General features: G+C 40.4%; 1 protein-coding gene across 1 annotated transcript in view; it reads left to right on the top strand.

The window, feature by feature from the left end:
* The first annotated feature begins 318 nt into the window (after positions 1-318).
* The window catches only part of rgs3a (regulator of G protein signaling 3a), a 122,848-nt gene continuing 112,323 nt past the window's right edge, over positions 319-10,843 (top strand). The window contains exon 1 of the mRNA XM_005720448.2: positions 319-473. The gene's annotated coding sequence lies outside the window, so the exon portion shown is untranslated. The remainder of the gene's footprint in view (positions 474-10,843) is intronic.

Genomic DNA, 10,843 nt, shown 5'->3' with positions numbered 1-10,843 from the left:
CGTACGTGTGTGCTAGTCTCACAGCTCGGGGTCTTTATCTGTCTTCAGATTGGGAGGCTGGGGATGCGAGGGATTAAGAGAGTCAAAGAGAGGGATTGGAAGAGCGAACGAGGGAAAGACAGGGAGAGAGTGGGAAGGAGGGAGGGGTCTGGATGAAACCCTGACGTGTCACAGTTGCCAGAGTGAGAGAGAGAGAGAGAGAGGGGGAGAGAGACAGGGCGCTCCGATACCATTCGCTGCTGGAGTGGATCCCCCCCTTACACATCCAACACACACACACATACACACAGACACTCGCAAACCCTGCTCACAGACACATTTGTTTGGAAATCTATTTTTTCTCTTCTCACCACCTTTGAGTGCTCCTTCTCTTCCTACTTATGTTTGCACTCACTCGTAGTTGGTGCTGCTGGTGGTGTGTGCATGTTGGAGTGATGCTTCTCTGTGCCAGCCATGAGAGCAGCCTAGAATAGGTGAGTAGTCCGTGTTGTCATACTTGACTGTACTCACTTTACATGTATTCTGAAGTTGCACGTTATGTTGGAAACAGCACTGCATTTGCCGCGTGGACCAGCGTGGCTTGTCTTGAGGATGCTGCAGAGATGTGTGCGATCTCCCCTAACTTCTTTCTCCTTCTTAAATATACTTCCCACATTTTTAGACATTTTTTTCTTTTATACCTTCTTTTGTGCCCTTGTTCCTCTTCTGTGTGCTTCTTTGGTTGCTCATATTACTTTTAATCTCTCTTTGTTACTGTGCGTGTGATCATAATCTGTCAATTCTCATCTAATTTTCTCGTGCTGGGCTAAAGTGGTCGCTCCACTGGGGAACCTTTAAGGAGCTTAGTTTTCCCTTTCAGTGGATTAGTAATACTGGGATTGAGTCCCCAGTATCATTGTGACCCCATCTCTTTTGTACACACTTGCACAAACCTTTCACATCAGCACACAGAGCTACACGTACTCTTGTTCACCCCCAACAACACTCGCCTTCTCCTCTCTCAGTGATGCTGCCAACTTTCCTTTTTCATATTCACGTTCTGGGTTATGAGAATGACGGTGATATCGTGAGACGTTAGCTAGCCTATCCCAATTTATACCACTTGGCTGAACTAGGCTAATCTGCCTCATGCAACTTTAAAATTAGTTTTATGCTGCTGTAGATGGAACTGGGGCATCAGATTGGGTAATACTCAGGCATCAGGAAACCATTACCAACCTTGCATGAGGGAATCCTGACTTGTGCTCATAGGCAAATTGTTCTTTTTGGGGTTTGCAAACTGGGAGTTTTTTTTTTTTAATTTAGCCAAACCAGAAATAGATGTTGAGAAAGAGCTATTTAGGAAGTTTCAACATCTTTATTTCACAGCACATTACTTCAAAAACGAGAAAGGAAAAAAAGAAAGAAAGAGAGAACGAAGTAAAAACTGCATGTTTGCATGAGTGAGTATAGACCGTTTTCGTCTTTTCCACTGGCAATATTGCCCCGCTCCTGTCTCAACTGATCTGTGTTTGTGTGTTTGTGTGAGTGGAAGTGCACACTCATGAATGCACTCGTGCATTGCCAGCTGGCAGAATGTAGGCCATGGAGGCACTGCTGCAGTGTGACATACACTAACATGGGAATGACCCGAGCCTCATTCATTACAATATCACTCAGCGTGCTTCCATCTTCTCCCTATTTCTCTCCCCCCTCTGTTCTCGGCCATTTTTATTTTGTGCCTTTCACACTGATTATTCATGTGTTTTTTGAACATCCTTTCGCCTCATTTTCTCTGTCAGTTTCATTTCACACATCTCTGTCACACTTGTATTTTTGTACACTTGTCCCCGTGTTTTCTCTGATTTCCCTGTTTGTTATTCACTATGACATCTCTGCCATTTGTCTTCTGTTTTGTCTTTTACCTCATTCGGAGGCAAATCATTATAAGGCTTTTACTAAATAACTTGTTTGTATCACTGCTTTGAATTTTATACAGTACAGCGTATCCTTAATGAAGACCCTGAAATAATAGGATTGGGGTGGGGCATACAGAGAGTTTTGGCAGGCTCACCCTATTCTTGTAAAGCTTTGGACTCAAGGCCAATTTGTCATTTTACTGCATGTCATCATGTTTCTTTTCTTACTCTCTAAGTCTCTCTGTCTGCTGGTGTCTTAGAAGCCTAACAATGTAGAAACAACATCCTTCACTGTATTTGATTATTTTCCGGGAGCAGATTGTTACTGTCTGTTCGTGTTGAAAAGTTTCTGTCGTTCTCAAAGTGAAAGCTGAGTTAAAAGACAACCTTGAGGTTGACGATTGTTTTTGCATATTTATTTCAAAGTCAGAGTAATGTTTTTGTTGTAACTGGGTGCCAGCTGTAGTTGTTTGTGAGTTGTCGTTGGTTGATGAAATCGGTCATCATGTTATGGCCGCCTGCGTGCACTCTTTCAACAGGCAGGGCAGTGGGCGTTATACAAGGGTGAGTCAAACCGTGCAGTGTAAATATTTTATTCCTACTGATACAGTATAAAAGGTAAACAAAATAGAGAGAAAATAGGAAAGATCAAATGTTTTAACTGAGAAATTGCACGACTTTTTGAAAAATATGAACTCATTTCGATTTCGATGCAGCAAAGTTTGAGATGGGGGGCAACAAAAGGCTGGAAATGTAAATGGTACAAAAAGTGTAATGTTGTTCAATGTAAAATTATGAAGACCTTGAATATCTCATTATGTACAGTGGATAATGTCATCAACAGATTCAGAGAATCTGGACTGGAGAGAGTGAAAGTTACAAGGCCAAAGATTAGTGTTGGATGCATGTGATCTTTGGGCCCTCAGCTAGCACTTCATCAAAAACAGGCATGATGCTGTTATGGAAATCACTGCATGGGATCAGGAACACTTCCAGAAATAATCTTCTGTGAACACAGTTTACCGTGCCATCCACAAATCCAGGTTAAAGCTCCATCATGCGAAGAAGAAGCCATATGTGAACGTGATCCAGAAACACAGCGCCTTCTGTTGACAGCTCATTTAATATGGACTGAGGCAAAGTGGAAAACCGTTCTGTGAACGCTGTGTCCTCTAGGATAAAAGTGAGAGGGCACACCCGACTTGTTTTGAGTGCTGAATTCAAAGGCTGCACCTCTGATGGTATGAGGGTGAATTAGAGCCTATGAAATTGGCAGCTTACACATCTGGAAACCCACCAGCAATGCTGAAAAGTATATAAATGCTGTAGAGCAATGTATGCTCGCATCCAGATGTTGGTTTTTTCAGGGTTTATGACGTTATTCATTGTTGTATGTAAAAAAAACAACAACCCAAAAACCAAGAACATTTTGGTTAAACTTAAGAATTCAACTTTAGCTACAAAAGAAAAGTTAATAGCACCCAAACTCTTTGCTTACTTGCTTTGCTGTTTAACTCCACTTAAGAAAAAGTCTCTTATCTGACTTTTGTGTTGTGGAAAATGTGCTTAGTCTGACAAACTTGTTGTATGTTTGCATAGTAATGCAAAATTTCCTTTTTAGGTAATTTTGTCAAACCAGTCTAAACAGTTTGAAGACTGAGCTGATCAGAAGCTGAGATCAGAAGCTGCTCTTGACTTCAAAGGCAGTGCATGTTAACAGCTACGCTCCAATAATGCCACAATACCAAATTCACTTTGAAAGAATGTCGCAGTTTATTAACAAACCTCTTCTGTTGAAACAAGCATTTTACTGGTCAGCAAGTTAATCCATGTTAATGTCCACAGACTCTCACTAGAGGTGCACAGTTTGGATCAGTGTGTCTGACTAATCCCTCGCTCAGAGACCTGTGCCATCGCAGAGCCTTGGCTGTGCAGAAATATGCTAAACTGCATTTATGAGACTGGCAGCCATGTGCGCATGAAGCACCATCAAGCTGACCTGATGAGGAAGAAAACTTTATGTGCTTCTTCAGATAAATTATTGACCAGAAGACCAAAAAATAAAAACCAACAATGAATAAATACTTTTAATGGACATTTTCAAAATCTGATATGTGGTCAAAACATGATAACGGTGCTTTTAAAAACATCCATCCATCCGTCCGTCCATCCGTCCGTCCATCCATCCATTCACTTTTTTTAAAAACATATTTACACGAATCAAAAAGGTATTAAAAAACGGCCACAGTAGAGAGACTATTTGGAATCATAGTTTGACAATCTAAGTATCAGATTGTCCGAATTTTTGCTTCCTTTACTTTGTTGGCAGGGACAGAATATTCTCATGAATGCTTCCACAACAAAATCTATCCATCGCTTTGCGTTGACAGCTAATTACACTGTAGGGCTTCAACAAAAAGGCTGCCATCTTAACTTCGGTTAAGATGAGTTGAGAAGCTGTGCATGAATGGCAGCTAAACAACTTTTTGTGAGATGAGGCGTGATACCTGATGTATCCAGAGCTTATCCTCTAAATACGTGGTTGATACATTTATGATGTATGAAACACAAAAACACAAAATAAGGAATGTGTTACTTTGGTGCTTTAAACCATACCTCTGCATTTATTGATTAATATTAAGAAAGAAGCAAAAAAATCTCATATTTCTGCTTTTTTTTTTTTTTAGCTTGAGCGCAGTGTGTCAATAGAGACAGCTGACCCAGAGTGACATGTACGTGTGTGTGCTTTTGACCATGGGTAATGCACTTGCCTCCAACAAGCTTACGATGTGGGTCAGGTGGTCTGTATGTCCGTGAAAGCAAAAAATAGCGGAGCACCCTCTGGGTTTGTGCTTAATCTGCATCATACTCACATTTGTTTCACTGTTTTAGGATAGACGAACGGGGACCCAGACAAAGTGCACAAGCGTACATAAACACTGCCAAGCTTTCCCAGATGGCACGCCGCGCCTTTAGATCAGCAGATTAAAACGGACACTGTGTGATTATAAACGTATATTGGAGGGGGGTGGGCATGAGTGTGGGGGAGGGGGAAGTGTGTTTGCTGTATATTTGTTCTGGTCAACACTGGCGAGGAGTTTGCGTGTGTGCACGATCTTTGCAAGGTTGTGTACTGAATGTTTGACGGGCCATACATCTGCCGCGCGCTTTGAAGGGTGAACCTGACCCTAGGCTTACAGCTGCTTGAGCTTGAATGAAGCACTTGACCCCAAAGGCTCCAATCGGTGCTACACATTGTGCTGTGTTGACACTGTTGGCTGTTATTTAACCCACACAATAAGACAAAGGTGAAATGAAAGTCACATTTGATGGATGAAAGCTGGCATCATAAAATCACTGCTTATTTAAATCCCTGCTCAGGTTTGAATTGGATGAAGTGAGGTTACCAAACTTTTTGACCTGACTGCAAGAATGTTTCTCAGAAAACTGACTGACCTGACGTGAAAGAGCAAAGCTATCGTGAATAAAATTAATTCCACTGAGCTAATTTAGTTTTGCGGTCCTGGTATTGAGAGCTTTGAGCACAACAGAGGTATCACTAACAGTATGTCACACAAGTCAATATATCCACCGAGGGAAAAGGCCTGTAATAAAAGTGTAGTCTCTCCCACCTAACTTGTCACATAATGACACTAATAAGAGGTGCAGACAGATGCATGCACAGTCTGACCGTGGGTGTGTTTGGCATTTAGTTGCATCCCAACCATGAATCTCTGCAGCCTACTAATAGCATGGAGTTCAATCTAAAGTGGGCGGACACTGCTGGGGTCAGAGGCAAGAAACTGAGATGGCACATGTACATGAAGTAAATCTGAATTAATTTGATAGGCAGGCATGTCGGGTCTGCAGAAAGTAGGCAGAAGTAAGTGAACGAGATGGGAGGAAGCCGACAAGCTCTGTGGATTGTCTCATATCAGCATACTGACAGGTCTGACAGTGCTCAAAAAAAGGAAAGCAACACTTTTTAAAGTAAAGCATCAAGTTCAATTCAATTCAATTCAATTCAATTTTATTTATATAGCACCAAATCACAACATAAGTCGCCTCAAGGCGCTTCATAGATACAGAGAGAAACCCAACAATCATATGACCCCCTATGAGCAAGCACTTTGGCAACAGTGGGAAGGAAAAACTCCCTTTTAACAGGAAGAAACCTCCGGCAGAACCAGGCTCAGGGAGGGGCGGCCATCTGCTGCGACTGGTTGGGGTGAGAGAAGGAAGACAGGATAAAAGACATGCTGTGGAAGAGAGACAGAGGTTAATAACAGATATGATTCAATGCAGAGAGGTCTGTTAACACATAGTGAGTGAGAAAGGTGACTGGAAAGGAAAAACTCAATGCATCATGGGAATTCCCCGGCAGCCTATGTCTATTGCAGCATAACTAAGGGAGGATTCAGGGTCACCTGGTCCAGCCCTAACTATATGCTTTAGCAAAAAGGAAAGTTTTAAGCCTAATCTTGAAAGTAGAGATAGTGTCTGTCTTCCGAATCCAAACTGGAAGCTGGTCCCACAGAAGAGGGGCCTGAAAACTGAAGGCTCTCCCTCCCATTCTACTTTTAAATACTCTAGGAACAACAAGTAGGCCTGCAGTGTGAGAGCGAAGTGCTCTAACAGGGTGATATGGTACTACAAGGTCATTGAGATAAGATGGGGCCTGATTATTTAAGACCTTGTATGTGAGGAGCAGGATTTTGAATTCAATTCTGGATTTAACAGGAAGCCAATGAAGGGAAGCCAAAACAGGAGAAATATGCTCTCTCTTTCTAGTCCCTGTCAGGACTCTTGCTGCAGCATTTTGGATTAACTGAAGGCTTTTCAGTGAGTTTTTTGGACATCCTGATAATAATGAATTACAGTCGTCCAGCCTGGAAGTAATAAATGCATGAACTAGTTTTTCAGCGTCACTCTGAGACAGGATATTTCTAATTTTAGAGATGTTGCGCAAATGGAAGAACGCAGTCTTACATATTTGTTTAATATGTGCATTGAAGGACATGTCCTGGTCAAAAGTCAGTTAAACGTCTGGGATATTGATCCAGCCAGTTAAGTAGCAGAGGGGGTTGTTGATCAGTATCAGCTGTGTTGGTGGTAATAAAAGTAACAACATGTGCACTAGAGGGGAGACAATGAGACAATGGGTTTAGAGTTGGAAGACATTTTTGACACTTTCTCCCTCCTCATTTTCACCAGTTTTGCATTAGACTCAGGTCAGTGTCACTACTGGTGGCATGAGGCGATATGCGGAACTCCTCCGGGATGGCACATCAACACATGCCATCGCCAGAAGGTTTGCTGTGTCTCCCTGCACAGTCTCAAGAGCATGGGGGAGATTCCAGGAGACAGGCGGTTACTCTAGGAGAGCTGATGGGTACACACATTCTGGAATCAAATAAAGAAAAAACAAAATAAGAAAGGAAACCTTTTCAAACTTGTACTCTGACAGCGTACACTAAGACAAGCACATCCCAAAAAAAGGAAAAGGGAGTAGTAGTGTTTTGGGGGCACAGTGTTAAAACACAGTAGTGCTAAGAGGTAGCCAATTTTCCAGCTCTCTCATCAACTAAGTATAACAGGCGTAAAAGGAAGCTTAAGCTGGTTCTAAGCAATACTGTAAGTGTCTTGTAATTGTCTTTGGGGTTCAATAGGACTGCAGCTACATATCTGTACGTCTCTTATGGGCACACCTGACTTCTTTAAAAGATTCTGAGCCATTTATGACTCACACCATCCATGTCACTTTATACCATGTTTCCCCTCACACAAAATTGAAAAATAACCCTGGCAAAAAAGCAAAGGAAGTGCCTTCCAACAGCTTCACCCAATTATATGTAGTTTTCAGGGATTTTTTGTTCTTTTATTTTCATTCTGTTTCCATCATGTTCGGCCAAAATGCACATCACTTGTGACTTTGTTAAGTTTTCCCTACTGGCAGCAAAACACAGGATAACCTGCTCTTGACTATGATGAAAGCTTTCCCTGCTTTCTTTACGTACATTGGCTAAAAGCCTGACTTTGGAAAAGTGTATTGCAGGCTACAGCCAATCAGAATGTGGGCCACTGTCTCAATATGTGGAACGGGGGGACAAGGAATAAAAATGATGTGCACTCCCTCTATAAAGTGGGACACCTGGTCACCCTAGTGTACACAGACGCTGTAGTTGGGTCAGAGTTGTGAATTTGAACTTTTTGTTTCATCTTAACAATAAAACTACTTTAAACACATATTAACTAAATTCCTCTCCACCAATTCCCATTTTAGTTTATATGGAGGAAGCAGCTTGTGCACAGGAGGTGACAGGAGAAGTAGATCTGTCACAGAAAGACTTTTCTGATTCACGTGTTCATTAGTACTGTTGATGATCTCTTTGGTTTAACTATTTTACTTTATAATAACATTATTGCTCATTTATAGCAGTCGTTTTTAAAAGTCACATTATAGTGCTTGTCAAGTTAAACAAATGTAGACAGATTATAAAATCGATGTAGACGATTGCAAGGAAACCTTTAAAAAAATACAATAATGTATTGTGCCAGCAATGTGCATTAAACCAAAAAGCCAATAACAGGAATTAATACACCAAATGCAGTATAGAATAAACATAAAATAACTCCAAATATCATCAAAGTATCCAGTGCTGTAAAAAAGTGTAACACTATTACTGCTGAAGATGATGAAGATGCTGTTGAATTTCTTGAATTTGTAGGCACTATTCAAACTGGAGATTTCTAGGGACTTTTTAAAAATCCCAAGCTCTAAACATTTCTATGTTTTTTCTCCTTAAATCCTTTCTCCCCCCAATCTGAATCAGGGACAATCAGGCAACACTGAATCAACAGCCATCTGACATAATCCTTTCTGGCTGTCTTCCCTTGCTCAGGACAGAAACAGGAAATGAAATGTGTCTGTCATTACTGTCCGGCTGACCAGAGGGCCCAGAAGTCATCATATTGTCTTATTCAATCTGGCATCGTGCAATAATCGTGAGTGGGTTGCTCAGCTGTTGCTGAGGTCAAGAAGAATTAGGTCAACACTCACCTTCTGTTTTAGAAATATGTATTATTCTTGTGTGATTTTTAAAATGTGTCTTTTTCTGTTTTTTCTGGTATTTATCGTTTCTGAGCAAACACACAGTTCATTTGCTGCACATCTATTTAGAAGACTATTTCTAAAAAAGTTAGGATGCTGTGTAAAATCTAAATCCCATAAATTGATATTTTATTCACAATAGAATGTGAAATGACAAAATGTGTCATTTTAAGAAAAGTATTGCCGCATATTGATTTTGATTTTGGCAACATGTCACATAAAAGCTGGGCCAGTGTTTACTGTTGTGTAGTATCCCCTCTTTTTTTAACAACAGTGCATAAATGTCTGGAAATGGAGGAGACCAGCTTCTGGACTTTTGGGCGAGGATGTTCTCTCTTTTCTTCATTTATTGGCGCACCAGTTGGTGAAAGATCTGGACTACCATGCCTTGTAATAGATGCAGTATGTAGTTTAACATTGTCTTGATGAAATATGCAAAAGACTGAAAAAGACAACATCTGGATGGGATGTGCCTTTCAAGATTGATGTTGCCTTTCCTTAGCCATGTTCTGATGGCTGCATTGAGCGCGGCAACATGCTATGTCACAGAAACTGGTTTCTTGAAAATTACAATGTACACTGTACTCAAATGACAGTCATCAGATCTCAGTCCAGTAGAGCGCCTGTGGTATGTGGTGTAATATTTCCAGCACCTTGTTGAATCTGCGCCACAAATAATTAAAGCACAAATAGTTAAAACAGTTCTGAAGACAAAAAGAGGTTCAACATAGTACTATCACTGTGTAACTAATAAAGTGTCCAGTAAGTGTATTTGCAAAAAGGAATATAGCCTTTATGTTCTTACAGATGTATTGCTGTAGTCTACCTAAGGCTTCATGTTACTTTTTAATGTAATTTTGTCATGCAATCAAATAGAATAGCTAAAGAGTTAAAACAGACGGTGATAGATCATTAACATTGCCCCCAATGCAATGGAAATGTGATTAAAACATGAATAAAAAGTTTTGTTTTCTGTTAAGCTCAATATTGTGGGCAGGACTTAAGCTGAAACGTTTCTTTGTTGGGCAGCCTCAGTAGGAGTGACAGCTAGGCAGCGTCTTTATATAGGAAACAGGAGAGGGAGGGTGTGAAGAACAAAAGTGGATAAGACTGTACACTCACTGTAGTCGCTGTACAGTACAGTCACTGTACAAGGTGTTTATAACCTCTGTCTAACAGCAAGGATGATGTTGTTTGAATTGTATGGTTTATATTTTTTCATATTATTTTGCTGACCTCTAGTTACTTATGTGCACTTTTACCCCTTTTCAAGATAATAGAGAAAGAAAAGCATCTTCAAGCATCAGTTAGTAAATGAATACGGTGTGAAATTGTGCATTATAATAGGTAATAATCTTCTGACTTTTGAAAGTCCGCTCATTTAGTGGTTGTAGATGTTTTTGAACCTCTCACTCTGATTGAGTAGAAATGTTTTTTTTTGCATCTCAAGGCTTATGTCAGCTCAACAGAAACAAAGGTTTTAGGTTTGTAAACAAAATATATACATAATATAATATATGGCACATCTGTCTTATTATAATGACACTATCATAAAGTTAGCCTTCGTTTTCCACAGAAAGTTTTGTTATATAGAAATCTCATCCACTGTCTGCAGAGATTATTCTTAAAAATAAAGATGTTATTATCTGTTGAAATCTGTGGCAGAAATGTCACTGTGCTTTCTTTCAGTGTGATGACAGGAACGGCTCTGAATAGATAATGACCCTCAATGTCCAGTTTCTCAGAAAAGTGAAAAACTGCCATAGGGACAGTTTCAAACCTTAGGTTTTGAGTTTTTGTTTTTTGGAGCCAGAAGTGACCAGATCTGGACACA

Source organism: Pundamilia nyererei, unplaced genomic scaffold (assembly GCF_000239375.1).
Source record: "Pundamilia nyererei isolate P.nyererei 1_Seehausen unplaced genomic scaffold, PunNye1.0 scaffold00002, whole genome shotgun sequence".
Lineage (NCBI taxonomy): Eukaryota > Metazoa > Chordata > Actinopteri > Cichliformes > Cichlidae > Pundamilia > Pundamilia nyererei.
This window is presented reverse-complemented; position numbering and strand designations above follow the sequence as displayed.